This window comes from Coturnix japonica, unplaced genomic scaffold (assembly GCF_054131305.1).
Source record: "Coturnix japonica strain WE unplaced genomic scaffold, WE-NBRP24 Scf045, whole genome shotgun sequence".
Lineage (NCBI taxonomy): Eukaryota > Metazoa > Chordata > Aves > Galliformes > Phasianidae > Coturnix > Coturnix japonica.
The window spans coordinates 1,514,627-1,528,999 of NW_028188948.1; the positions used below are offsets into that span (position 1 = coordinate 1,514,627).

The following is a 14,373-nucleotide window of genomic DNA, read 5'->3' on the forward strand; positions in this document are numbered from 1 at the left end:
TTTTTTTTCCCCCTCTTTCTTTCTATTTTTTCTTCCAGTCGTGCGATATGAATAAAACATTTGCCTGTGTGGAGCTGATTGTAACGCAGTGTTCCTATTGCTTCCAGTAGGGATTTGAGAAGGAAGTTGCTTTTCATATACAGTCCTATCTGGTGGTTAAAAAGATAAACGTCTGGTAGGGAAGATGAATTGTTTCCATATATTTTTCGGTTATATTTCTTAATGGGGCACATTTAAGAAAGAGATGATTGTGTTTATGTAGAATGATGTGTGTCCTATCTGTGGTACATCCAGGTGTTTGAAGGTCATTGATGGATCAACCCCCTAAATGTGAGGCTTCTCTTTGAGCAATACTTTTCACAGTCCATAAGCGTTTCTTCACTGTGGCTTTGAAGTGTACTGAAGATGGTTATTGTTGTTGGAAAGAAGGCATCTTTTCTTTAAAAACGTACAATGTAATGGAAGTTGAAAGGAAGGTAGAAAAGCACAGTGAGGAATTGACAGGCAGCTCTATCTATCACATGACAGTTGTACTCTAACAGGACAAAAGTTGACATTTGCTACAGTCATATTCAATAGGCGACACTGAGTGTCAATATGGAGCTCTGGGCAGTCGTTATAATGGCTATGAGTGGTAAGGGAGAATGACATTTTTGATCTGTTTACTGAGATCATCTTATATCCAGAAACTGAAGGAATAAGAATCTCTACGACTTGGCTCTAAGTAATTTATTTTCATTTGCTCCTCTTATTAATAGAAATCACTTCTTTTAACATGCACCATAATGCATTGAATGACAACAGTGATATCTTTGGCAGATTCTGAGCCTACAAATGCACTGGAAATGCGTGTTCTGCTGGAAAATCAGACAAAAAAGGAAGATACTGAGTTGGTGAACTTTCTTGTTTGCGTTGTTACAGGAAATGATTAAGGAAAACCAACTGATGGCCTTTTGAGTCGCATTCTGTGAAGCATCTCTAGTGCCATCAGCATGATGGGGAAATTGGTCAATAAAGGGGCAGTGGCTTATGGTTGCATTCTGCTTCCCCTGCATTCTGCTGTAGATCTACCATTGCTCTGCTGTAGTAAGTGAAATTAGTTTGCAGGCTGGTAGCGTTACTGGTAGTGTAACCCAATTGTGGTGTGTAAATTCCCCCATTTCCTTTTTTATCTTCCTTAAGAAACTGTAAACTTTATTTGTCAACCAGTCAGAATCTCTCAGTGAAACATCTGGCTGAAACAACTGCTAGCAGATAAAACAAAAACTTCATCACTGCTAAAAACAAGTAGCAAATGTTGTGTATGTGAGGATAGTGATGATAAGGGACCATTTCCTTTGGGAACAACAGAAATGAGGGATGTACCGATGCTTTCTTGCCATTCCAACTTTTGCTAGGACCTGATGTGTACACAAGTGTGCTCTGTTAGAGGATATTAGAGGATATATATTTGCTGTTCAGGAAACCTTCTCTGATAATCTGGCTTAGCCCAAGCCTGGGGTGAGTTTCCCTGCTCCATTTTTTGTTTGTGCTGATGCTTTTTTGACTCAGGGTAAATGGCAGATGAACTGACCCTTCCACTCTATGGCACTATGGTTTTGGTTGTGCATGAGTCATCTACTGGTATTCAGTACTTGGTGGGATGTGACCAGAGTCCTTCCTTACAGTGCTAGCTGATTTTTAGCCCAGGTTAAGTATCCATTAAAATGTAGCCCATGATCTCATGCATAAATGCAAGGCACATCTTCTCCAAATGTAGTGTGGATATTTTCTGTGTGGACATTCTGAGTGTAGTTTGAAACATAGATAAGTGATCAGGTTAATGGAGCAGCAAAGGGATATTTGCAGTTGCAAGCAGAGAGCTAGATAATAATAATAAATCAGTAAGAAACTAAAATTCAAACATCTCTCTTCTTTGATTGCCATTAAGGGATTGTGGCCATTCAATCAGTGGATATACTTTGCATTTGATGAAATCCTGGGATGTGCGTGTAAATAATACTTTGAAAACGTAGTTGACTAAACTACAACTTAAAAGACACATGATTTGACTGTACTGATTTCTATTATTCCTTTGTTCAAATGGCATCTCCCATATTACTGCTGCAGCAAAGCTCTCTCTTCAGAGAGCTTGTCAGTGGTATCATTGCTTCGAGTGCCTCAAGGGTTCTTCTCCTTGCTCTTCCCTTTGCCAACTTTCAGTCACATCTATGACCTCAGCAGGAATGTTATTTGAAGCAATGGCAGTGCTTCAGTTCTTCTAACAACCCTCTGCTAAATCATTTCCCTGAACTCAAAATGGCAATGCATCTGAACCACCGATGGACTTAGTGAAGGGAAAGTATGGGAGAGTTGGGAAGGGCTCAGCCAGATGCCACAGTGAAGCAAAGCTATTGAATATGTGATCATGCAAAAGTATCTTAGCTTCTTCCACCTTTGCCAGCATCTTCAGATGGAATTATCTTAGACGTAAGCTAGATGAAGGAGGTGCATGCACCCTAAAGGGTATATTCAGAAGTATTTCTCATCAAGTATGACATAATATTGAGGAAGAAGACATAAGTCTGTACTTTTGCATGTAACTGTCAGGCTGTTAATTTGTCCCTAGTATCTGTGAACCATCCAACACAGCTACTCTTTTAGACAGCAATCAGTACTCAATGCCACATAGACAGGAAAACCCTAACAGATAAACAAGAGAAAAAGGCACCTGCTTGTTCTGTAATCATTGGAAACTTGCTCAAAGTTGGAGTCATGAGGATTTCCTCTGAGATGTGTCTACTCTGAAATTCAGCTATTATCTTTCTGTTTGAAACCATTATGCTTAGGAGGTCACCTCATCACCTCTTCCAGTGGCGTAAAACCACGTTCTTGTGATATCTTCCAAGCAAGTCCTATTCACCTGACTGAGCTGGGAAGCGCTAGAATGAAATAATGCTCAGCAATTTTGAACCATTCCAACACCCACAAAATTTGTGTTTTCCTAACGTTTGCACACAATTGCAGTTACTGCCTTTTTTGCGAGGCAGCAGCTGGGGGCTGAGAGCAGGCAGCTGCAGCCTGCCACAGCCACCGCTGGAGTGCCTGCACATATAAAAATGATGGAACATCCAGCCCCGCAGTTCCTTAATTGCAGCTGGGATTTTGCAGCTCTGGAGTCATACCATGAGAAATACATTCAGTGCTGCCATTCAATGAGCAAAATTTTGGGGCCAACAGATTTGCTGTGTGAGAAACGAGCTCTATAAGGCCTAGTTCTTCCTCTTTCTTTTTACCTTGTTGCTATCTCTGTTAGCTTTCTGTTCCTGGTATTTTGCAGCACTCAGGGCTAGAGATAAGCGTCTATCACGCTATCCACCACTAAGGAACTGCTGCTCAGACTGTGAGGAGGTTAAAAAAGTGTTACACCTTAAGAAGAATTAAAGATATTTAGCATTTCACAGCACTATATAGCACTATTAATTATATATATTTGGAATTAAGTTGTTCAAGAAAGGTGGAAGGCTGAAGTTTTTTTCTAGGTCTTCTGCTTCAGGCAATCAATGACTTTGCTTACAAATACACTATAAAGATAAGAAGCTGAGAAAGCACTAATTTACCTAAATTCAAACAGTAACAGCTGAACTACGTTGTTTATATATATAGGAGAAAGATAACTTAGATCTTAAGGTCTTTCCTTTGTTGGTGTTTATTCCTCAGTGTTTTTACAGCCACGGTCAAAATAATTTGCAACATTTATTCCAGTTGATCATAATGGCCTACTTGAATTTGCACATTGATTTTTGTAGAGGATATTTCTATGAGCTTATCGGTATTGATTAAATGTTATGCAGCTGAGTCTTTAATCTCTCCTGGGTCTGAGAGGGGCGGGATAGCTCAAAGTACAAGGAGTCCTGGAGAAATTCAGAAAAGAAAAACACTATCAGATAACATCAGAAATATTCCAGAGCCTCGTTAGCCTTCCTGCCTCTATTTATGATTCTAAGCACATGGCGTGTTTCTGTTTCAAATCCATCTTCAAACAGAGAATTTTATTCCCCTGTACTTCCCTTCCATGTCATTCTGTGGATAGAAATGCTATGGATGCCCTCCACTGAAAAATATGGTTGGAAGTTGCGTCTAAGGTTGTTTCTTTGCAGTGATGAAATATTGGTCTTTAGAAGGCAGTTTTGAAGCTCTTTTGGTTTAAAGTTGGTGCTTAGCACAATTTCTCCTTCGTGGCATAAGTAGTATTGCCCTGTATGATGCACTTAGCAATAAATCAGTACTGTTATTCACCTGTTAGGTCTGGAAGGTCCATCAAGAATTAAAACATAGAATCATGGGCAAACCTTGCTTTACCCATGAGGTGATGAAAACTGTTTCTCGTATTAGAGAGAAGAAAACTGTAGTGCTCGGTCGTTAACTTAAGTAAAGGTAGACAGTATGGTCCTACTCCTTGTTTAGTGACTGAGCATGTAGAGCAGCCAGCAGACACATGTTGTTTAGTGGCACTGTATCAGCTTTTAAACATGGACCTTTGAAGTAGAAGAGCTATAATGATCCAGTGGTCCTATTAGTGTTCTTATCTTGTACCCTTTTCTCCATGTCTAAATGAGAGAGCTTACTGTGCTGCCCTTTGCTATGTCGTGAGTTATTTCAGCTTTTGATCAGAACCTGAGGTTTTGACTCACTGACGCAGGACAGTGCTTCTAATCTGAAAGTTTTTTAAGTGCTTTATTACCAGAATTGGATGCCGATCATTGATTTTCTTCATAAGTGTCTTCAAACCCATTGATGCCCAAATATCCTTAATTCATTACCCTTCAAGAGATTTTTCCTCTACTTCAATACATTAAAAACAAGGGAAGGGAAGGAAGAGCTATGCAGAAACTCACCAAAATACTTGGAAAAGTTCTGTGTCCTCCATTCTAGAATATTGCTGATATATTCTGATACGTAAAGCTTCCTGATTCAATTGAAGAACAGAGATAAAAACGAATAGTAAGGACCATAAATTAGTTGCCCTGATCCAATATGTTTTAGGAAGCTAGTTAAGAATTTCCTGACTTTGGAAGATGCTGAGTGCTTGCAATTCTATTGAACTTCAATAGGCAGTGATGAGTAGCTCCATATTTTGAAAAATCAGGTCATTTATTTCAGAATTCAAGTAACTTCACTTTACAAATCTGTTTCAAGAGGGATTTTTTTTTGATCGTACGAGCCCCCAATTAAAATTTGCCAATTGCTATGGAAAAAAAAAAAACAGCTTAGATTTCTGCTCACATAAGTATATAAGAACCGCTTACATTTGTTCCTATCTACTGTCCTAGTTTTTCTTTGACTTTTGTTTTTTTCCACTAGAATCTTCCAGCAAAACTGCTGCACTTAATGTGTTTGCCCTGGTTTCTAAGGCAGATCTCCCCTCAAATTCAAATCCTTTTTCTTAGGAGTCTTCATTTTTCTCTATGCGCCCTCACTTTTCTGTGCCAGCTTTACTTACCACTTGCGTGGCATCTCTTAAACACTTGGCCCAATCTCACCATTATGTGAGTTTCCCTGGAGAATTGGGTCTGTTTTGTTTTGTTTTATAGCGATTTTATCAGTTACTGCATTTTATATGGATATTTTAATTTTTTTTTTTTTTCCTGAATGTTTTGCAGACATTTACAAGCCCATCAGGTTTCTCCAGTGAATACTTTATTTTAATAAGTGGGTATTGAATGCTTCGTTTAACTTTACTATTGTGCAGTGCCCAGAGACACTGTGCTTGGATGAGCAGTTACGTAAGTGCAATTTGTTTTAGTGCATCTTTTCGTATCAGAATTAGCATTCAGTTGAGCTTTGAAGTCATGTAGTGCATAAGCATAGGGGGAAAGTAAATAAAACAACTTAGTGCATCTGCAGATATAACCCCAAACTGATTTACTTATCTGTGCCTGCTCACTCTGCTCAGTGACAGATCAGTCCCTCAGATGCTTTTCTAGTGATGGTAGAGCAGCGGTTGCCTGATCTCTGAGGATGCATGGAATGCGTGTCTAGTTCAATAGAAGACATGCATTTCCCTTCTGAGTCAGGTGGAATGCATAACTTGAAAATAAGTCTTTTGTTGTTTTTTCAGTGTTTTGCTCTGGCTTTTTTTCCTATTTTGACATGGAAACTGTATTGCAAACAGACCTGATCTGTAACTATTGCTTATCTCTACAGAAAGGAACACTCATTGCAAAGAAATCAAATTGTTTCATAGGAATTCGTGACTGTTCAGTGGACTAGGCAGGCAGAGCTGGAAATTCTGTGTTCAGAAAGGGGAAAAGCTTGCATTCATGTATATGATTGCTGAGTAACCTGTGAGGAATTATTACTTCATTGCGGGGAGATTGTATTTGTCATGCAAGTAGCCTGTGAAGTTAGTAGGCATCGTCACACAACAGTGTATATATCCTGTTATAGCGGGCATTTCCAGTGGAGCTGTAGGCATCAGTAGCAATATGATCACAATCATATTGGTTTTAAGGCGTGACTGTAAAAAGAAAGGGAGAAAAGTAGGAAGAAAGAAGGGAAAGCTCCTCCAATGTGAGTGATTAGCAAAGTCTAGTGTTACTTTCTTTAACTGTGCCTGCCATGGAGAGGGTGGTTGACAAACTGTGTTCTTGGGTTTGTGTTATTTCATAAGCTACCGCTCAGCATATTTCTGGTAATGGTGCTTTGTCAGTACTCTAATTTACTGACGGAGGAAGTATAGTATGTCTTCATATATGTCAACCTGCAGTCAGTTCCAGCATAAATCACATCACAGTCTCATGTACTGAGATCTCTGCTCGTGCTGCTGTCAGTTTGCTGAAACAAGTCTGATACACAGATCTTTGCAGGCCCCAAACTGAAAAGGGACTCTAGTTTCCAAAATTGGTTTGTCTTCTGAGGTAGGCGCACAATGTCCTGATCAATGACTAGCAGGAAGCGGGATGTTACAAGCTGGACAAAACCTTTTAGATGATGCTGAACATGATTAGACCAGGATGATGTTAGTGATGGTCCAGAAGGGAACTGTATCATAATATCTTGGACCACAGTCCTTGTGCAGTGTTTGTTTCATTACTCTCATTACTAAAACAAAAGTGCAACGGTTCTTCAGCACTCACTGACAATATTTTTGGATTACTCCAATTATTCTATAACTTATTAGCAGAATATTTCTGATTCGTAGCATCTGTTCTGAGGTCTTTTCCTCCCATTCTAATTAACATCTTCAGTTCGCTCTTGCCTGTAGGAATGAGTGCTACCTACTGGACTATGGGGCTGCATAAGGATCCTAGGAAAATTGAACAGATCTGAAGGTATCTCTGCACATTCTATTTATTTTTTATTCTTGGCCTCTACGCAAGGCTCTGCTTGTAGTTCTTATTATTGATCTATGATGCCACACTTTGCTCTTATGTGTCACTTAGTTGGGTTTAAATTTTAGAACAGTCATCTGGAAAATGTATTTCTTAGTGTTCATTTGTATATGGAGATTGCTCTGATATAACTACCCGATATTTAAATCAACTCAATTAATGCAATCCATATGTGAGCAATTAGCTTAAGTCAGTTAAGAACCTTTCTTCAGGTATATGAATGTAAACCATATTTAAATTAAGAAAGTGAACAATGCAAGACTTAGAAGCAGGCTGAAGGACATTACTTCAAAAGTAAAATGTTAGTTATTCAGTCCTTTGTCTTGAAACCTCTGGTTCTGGTCTTAATTTTTCACTGATTTGCTACCTTGTTGCATGAGTGTCTTCACTTTTCAATATTTGTGCCTGCAAAATTAGGATCTGCTGAAAGAGTTTGTAGGAGGATGAGGCTGTCTTAAAGAACTGTTTTCTCCCCATGGTAAACTTAAGCTTTTCAATGAGTAATAGTCAAAATTGGAGCCAAATCTTCCCATTTAAAAACATCATTTCCATTTGGAAATGTCATTGCAGTGCCATTTGGGAGTTGCTTGGCTGTCCCGTTGTCCTGGCTTCACCTGCCTCCCCTGCTGCATCTTAATTTGTGCATCTTACTGAATTAGTGTTGTCAGCGCTTTAAGTTGTGTTGTAGGACACGTGGCCCAGACAAAGAGGCGCTTTGGCAGAGAAGAATGAGTACCTTAGAATCCTTAAGTGCACATATTCTGCCATATGCTGAGGGCATCTCTTAAACAGTTTAACATTCTGAACTGGCCAATTTGAAGTTTTGATGGAAAACTCCAAGTTTTGAAGAGAATGAGCTGAGGAAAAGCTATGATTTCCAGCAGGAAGCAGGTACTTGTTAAAAGAAAAATCTTGAGTTGAAAATTACTTTTTCCAGTCAGAACTAGTGACTAAAAATTCTGTTTTGGGCTTTCTTACCAGTGAGAAAGTATTTGAAGTTGTTGCAAAAAGGGTCTAAAGATGACTCAATCTCATGGTAGGTGTCAAGAAACTTTCAGTTTTTAGGTGCTTCCTGAATCCTTATTTACTCCTCCACAAAACAGTACAGATCATCATAACTTGCATTTTCCTCATAAATGACAGTGCAAAGTGTCACCAACTGCAGGTGAATTTGTTCTCATATTTGATAGTTACTGTTGTTGCAGCTAAAATAGTAGAAATCTGATGAGCGTCCTTTCATGTGGAACTGAGGAGGTAGTTTAGCTGTGATAAGGCTGTTAACTCACCTTTTCAGTAGGTCATGTGAACTTCTTGTCTCATTTGATTATGACATTGACAGTGTTAGCTGGGAATGATGCAGATCTCATTCTGTGTCTAACTGGTTTGTGACAAAGTGCGGCTTAATGAAATGTGTCTGCTGAGAGAAAAGGAACTCTCCTATCAGAACAAGGACAGAGACACAGTTACACGGACCAAAAGGAGAAAGCACAGACTAAATCATTTATCTTGGGAAGGAAGAATTGTCCACTGTAAAAAAAATCAGTCAGATGTAGAAGGTGAAACTCTGAAGGCTCGTTATGCTAATTAGCATCAATGCTCTGATGTGGGTAGGCAAGAAGAAGCTGATGGAGTGGTGCTTTAGAACACCATTTGCTCAAGAGGAAGTACAACGCATCATGGATTCATTAATCTGTGCTGAAATGGAAAAGTCTTTGAGCAGCAGTGGTCTAAAGTGGTCAGGATCTTTCCAGTGGCCTTGTTCAGTTGGTTGGCAGCCAGATAGTACGAGTGTCATCTAAGAGATAAGCTATGATCAGTAGTGAATTGTTAGCTGCAGTAATGTGGATGGAAACTGCTTTGGTCATTGGTGCCTGTATATATGCCTTGCAGATATTCACCTATATTTCACTGTGAACAAATGAAAATCTGGTAACTTCAATCCCTGAACAAAGAAAGAACATTGCCCCCTTTGTTTCTTGAAGTAAATGGGGAAGGGATCACATTTCTTCAGTGAAACCCCGTGGCTTGCCAAGATGCCCAAGTGAGGTATCCCAGAGGGAACTTTAAGCAGCTCACTTAAATGATGGGAAAGAAGTTTCACTATGAAATTAATGATGCAGCCCAGAGCACAGTAGGAAAACACCTTGCCCTCTTTTTCCCCATCTTTGATTCCAGCTGTAGAGTCCTGTAGTGCTTATCTGTATATTTATCTGCTATAAAATGAAATGGATTATATGAAGAGCTCTACGAAGCAGTACTCAGTACTTCAACATTTCTCTAATGCAATTAAGGCAGATATTTCAGAAAATGGAAGACTGTTAGTTGCCATAAGCTGGTGTTTCATTGGATTGCACACAGTTTAAAGCCTCCAATATTGCTGTTGTTGTGGGGGCTTCCTGTTTCTAGAATGACCATAGACATCGCAGGGCAATGCTGTAATGCAACGACTAGATGGCATTGGATGAGCATCTCCATGGAATAAATGTATGGTGAATGTAGTCAGTTCCAGCGCATGGACTTCAGGCTGTAAAAAAATAATTCTATTTCTGTCACATCTTCCTTTTAATTATGAGGGAGGGCTTTACTGGTTCTGCTGCTTTCCAACATCACTGCCTTGTTCTCTGAAAAGGTTAACAATCAAGAAAATTCACGATTCCACCTGCCCTCTCCACATGTACTCACATCTCAGGTTGATCTGAGCTTTCTTAATTGCAAGACCAAAACACCTTAATGCAAATATTCCTCTTGCTTCCATCCTGGGTAACCAGTAGTTATTTATAAGTCCAGCATGCTGTGTCTGTCTGAGGCTGCCACATGCTGTTCAACGGCATCCTGATGTTTACTTGTGCCTACTTTCCTTTATAGATATTCTTATCCTGTGCTGGTACTGCTGTCTGCTTTTAAGATGCACAGTGAATGGTGATGTTGCTCTCTACATATCAAACACAATGCATCCCTTTAGATTTCATAGTTCACTGTGCCCCAGGTGCTGTTATTATCAGTCCTGACATCATTCATTTGATATGATGGGCCCTGTCTTTCCATTTATCTGTAATGGACAGGAGATTTTGAATCATTTTATCTTCCAAGCACAGCAACATCTTTTCTTTAAAAAGTGACTTTCCTCTCTTTCCACTTCTCGCTTTCTTCCTGGTCTAATATCTTGTGCATTACATTTATCCCCCCCATGTCTTTATTTCATATTTCCTTTTCCCTTTTGTTTTAGTGGGTTTTTTTTGTTTTGGTTTGTTTTGTTTTTTGGTGTTTGTTTTCTTTTTTCCCCTCTCCTCCCCATGTGTTCCCTTCTCTCTTTTTCCCCTCTCATTTTTCTTTCCATGCAGGGCATCGAACCAGTCTTACAGCAGCCAACTGAAGGGTTCTGTTGACAATATCAGCCTTGAGTTAGGACTAGTTCATGTCTCCCAGTCCAAAGACATTTCAGAATTCAGTACAGTTGGAAGCTGAGGCGCTCAGGGATCTTTTGCTTTGCTCTTAAACCAAGCAGACCTAAGGGTGAGAGAAAAAAAGAGGATGAATCTTCATTAAAACTTGATGTCAGACTTCGAGGTACAAGATTAAAAGCAAGGTCTTAAAATTGCAAACAGACTTAAAATATCATTCTGTTTTTAACTGAATAGGTCCGTGCTTTAGCAACTTAACCTCTTTCTCATTAACTCTCTGTGAGGTGTCCCTGCCTTCAGAGCAAGGTCTAATGCTTCTCTTAGAAGTGCATTTACTGCCTGTGTATTCAGAAGAGAAAACTCAACCTCATCTTTATGACTGTGGTGTATCAATTTGAGATTTTAAGGATCTGGCTTTTTTAGAGTAGTTCTCCCATTTGCAGTTCAGAATGACTACCTGCCTTTATATATCTTTAGAGGTGCGGCTTGCAGAGGTGCAGGAGTATTACTGATGATGTGTACTGATATTTGAAACCAACAGTCATCAACAAATTCACCTGTGGTTGAGTTTTCTTTGCTCACAGCCAGTCACAGGAGAGCTGAGCGTGTTCCATCAAATCTTTGCTTCAGGGTGTGGGCTTGACTACTTTCTGTTCATTTTCCAGGGCTGCATGGCACTAGTATATCTGAAAGGCAGACAACCCAAGCGTTTCTTTCCTCAGACAGTTGTGAGTGCTGGGTGCTTTGCTGTGGATCACTGTGGCAGTGTTTTCTGGCTACGTACGTTTTTAGAACACCTTAGTTATGCTTTGAGGGTCCCATCTTCTACCAGCTCTGTGGCTTTTCCTGAGTTATTCTAGAACTACTTACAGAAACGTTACAGCCCCAGAGTCTGCTTGGAGGAGAAGGTCAAAAGTGTTTGGTCTTGATTGGTGGGAGAGATGTGTGATATTTACACAAACTACTTCAAATTGTGGAACTGATCCTTTCTACAGTAGCACTAATGGATCGTGTATCTCAAAGGTTGTGGCCGAACGTTTAATGGAGCCACTTCAGTTCTTATGTAGAACAAAGGAGCAAATAGTTTCCTTTTTTCTGTGCTCTGGTAGTCAAGCAGTACCCCAGGAGGCAGCTAACAGCTGTCCCACATGCTGACCCCCGTCAAAGAACTGTTTAAAGGTAGAAAAGGAGGTAGAGCTATAACAGAAGTTCAATCCAAAGCATCAGACTTGTGAGCAAGAGAAATACAATTTAATTACGGGTAATCTGTTTAGAGGTAGAGGTGGGGTTTCCTTTACTCTATTGGAATTCCTTGTGGCAAACATTTTCATCACTTGGTTTGAGCTGCTGGGAGTCCCATCCAGGCTGTCACGTAGTCTCACTAATGCTGCAAAGGAGAGAAGACATAAAGCACTTAAAGCAAATACAGTAGCTTGGAACTACGTTGTGAGAAATGCCTTTGGTTTGAGAAGTGAATTTCATTAAATCTTGCCAAATGTAGAAAGCCAGTCTCAGCTTTCCAGTCTCTTTATTTGCTATCAGCACTTGAGATCAGCTTAATATTTTACCTTCACCCTTGGATGCAGAGCATAACGGACAAAACCATTATCTGCGAATGTCATCGCTATTAGGAGAGGAAGAGAAGGAGGAAAGGAGCAAGGGAACAGAGCTGGTGGGGATCTCCAAAAATAAACAGCCTATAACAGTATGGTCAGAGGGAGTGAGCGAGGTTGGAAAAATCAGTGTCTCATAATTTAATTAAAGTTCTGCATCTCCTTCAGAGCTATGGCTACAGGCTGCCAGGCAGAGGGCTAATATCTAAAGGTCATTCGAATGAGCGAAGATACTAATCACTGGAGGACAAAACTGAACTCTGCCTCCCAGTTCTTGCCTTCTTGGTGAGATTTTACCTTCCTTCCATTATAAATTAGCCTGTGAATGTCATGGGGCAATTGAACTGTCATAGAGTCTCCTCTAGGAAGAACCTCCTTTTGTATCAGAATGATGGAATTGGTAAATTGCAACATGGGCAGAGTAAAGACTGAAGAGTGAGGGTACTGTGACCTATGAACATGTCAGCATGCTGTGTACAAGATGTGCTTGTGAACCAGCCCTACATTCCAGACCACAGTCCATAGCAGAATCTAATGCTGCAATGAGAAACACTGCAATGCAACAGGATCGATTAGTTTTTCTTGCCTCCTTTTCTAAGAGAACATCTAATTTCTTCTTGTGTTCAGAAAGAAAAATAATTTATATATATATTTACAAACTGGCTTTTTGTTTAGTGACTTTTAGAATGGAGTTACGCCTGCTGGAAGGAAACTGTGTATGCACACAAGTTCTTGGCAGAAATACACTTGTAAATCTCAGCTGAGCATCTGTTCTCTTGCAGGTCAGGAAAGGTGAGCCTGCAGGTAACTTTGCCTGAAGGGCTATTAAGAAACATAACAGAAACGGTCATGTTTTTACATAGAATATTTGGTAGAAGCATTCAGTGACTTCTCATGCTTTTGTTACTGGCAATATTTTTCAGCTTTCAGAATGAGCAATGTAGCAGCTGTGGGTTATGAGGAAAAAAGGGAATTCAGGTAACACTGAAACTAGAGTAAAGTCAGAATGAGTCTTGTGATGTTGCCAGAAACCCCAAGATGGCATCAGAGACCTTGTTTTTCTCCATTAGAAACGTATGACATTTTTAGTGGATTTTATTGTTTCTTTGTTTTCCTTTCTTAACCAGTTCTCCATTGTATCTAGTATTTTTTGAAGTATTCCAGCCTTAAGACCTTTTTTCTGCAAGCATTATTTGCAAGGCTCACTGATAACGCTGGATGCAATGCACCCCAGTTGCAATGCGAGATTCTATCTTCAGACCGCCAGATTGTGTCCCCAGGAATACATCTGTACTTATTCTGTGACTAGGAGGCTGGAACAGCAAAGCTGGATGTAACTCTGTAGCTAGAAATTTGTCCAGTACTTACAATAATTAGGCTCTGCAGTGCACACAATCACTAATGAGGGAAATTAGTCAGATTCTGCAAAATTGTACAATGATGTGCTGCTCCTTACAATCAAATATCCTGCAGATTTTTTCACTGATCACTGAGTCAGGAGCAGAATATTTTCAATCCAACTAATGAAAACACTTTCTCAGTGCAAATCTAGGATCCTTATTTAGCTTTTTATCCAGTCTTTGCAGTGAATCTAGGTAATTGTTCCACATAATGATGTAGCATGCATCAAGATCTTCTTGATGTGCTTCAGATAGCTACATTTCTCATGAGCGGAGGAGCTTAAATGAGATATCCAGCTCATCTCATTTAAGTGCATACATATTTCAGGCTGGTCGAAGAGATTCAAGCACCTGTCTTCAATTAGAATGAGTAGGAGTTGGATGTACTTATTTGCTGTGGAGGTTTTGAGAAGCCTTTGCTGTGCACGTAAGCTGGGTGAGTTTTGTAGATAGCGCAGAATTTAGAGCGTTTCCGAAGGTAATTTTGTTTGTAAGTGGTCCTGATTGTGTATGTACTTAAGTAAAGGAAAATCTGCATTTATTTTCAGGGCTGTAACTGTCTGAATTCTGGAAGGAAAGGGGATGA

At 39.8% G+C, this 14,373-nt stretch overlaps 1 protein-coding gene across 1 annotated transcript in view; it reads left to right on the forward strand.

Annotated features, from left to right (window-relative positions):
• LOC146752443 (cytosolic carboxypeptidase 4-like) overlaps positions 1–14,373 on the forward strand; it is a 73,776-nt gene that overhangs the window by 19,748 nt on the left and 39,655 nt on the right. The window lies entirely within an intron of this gene.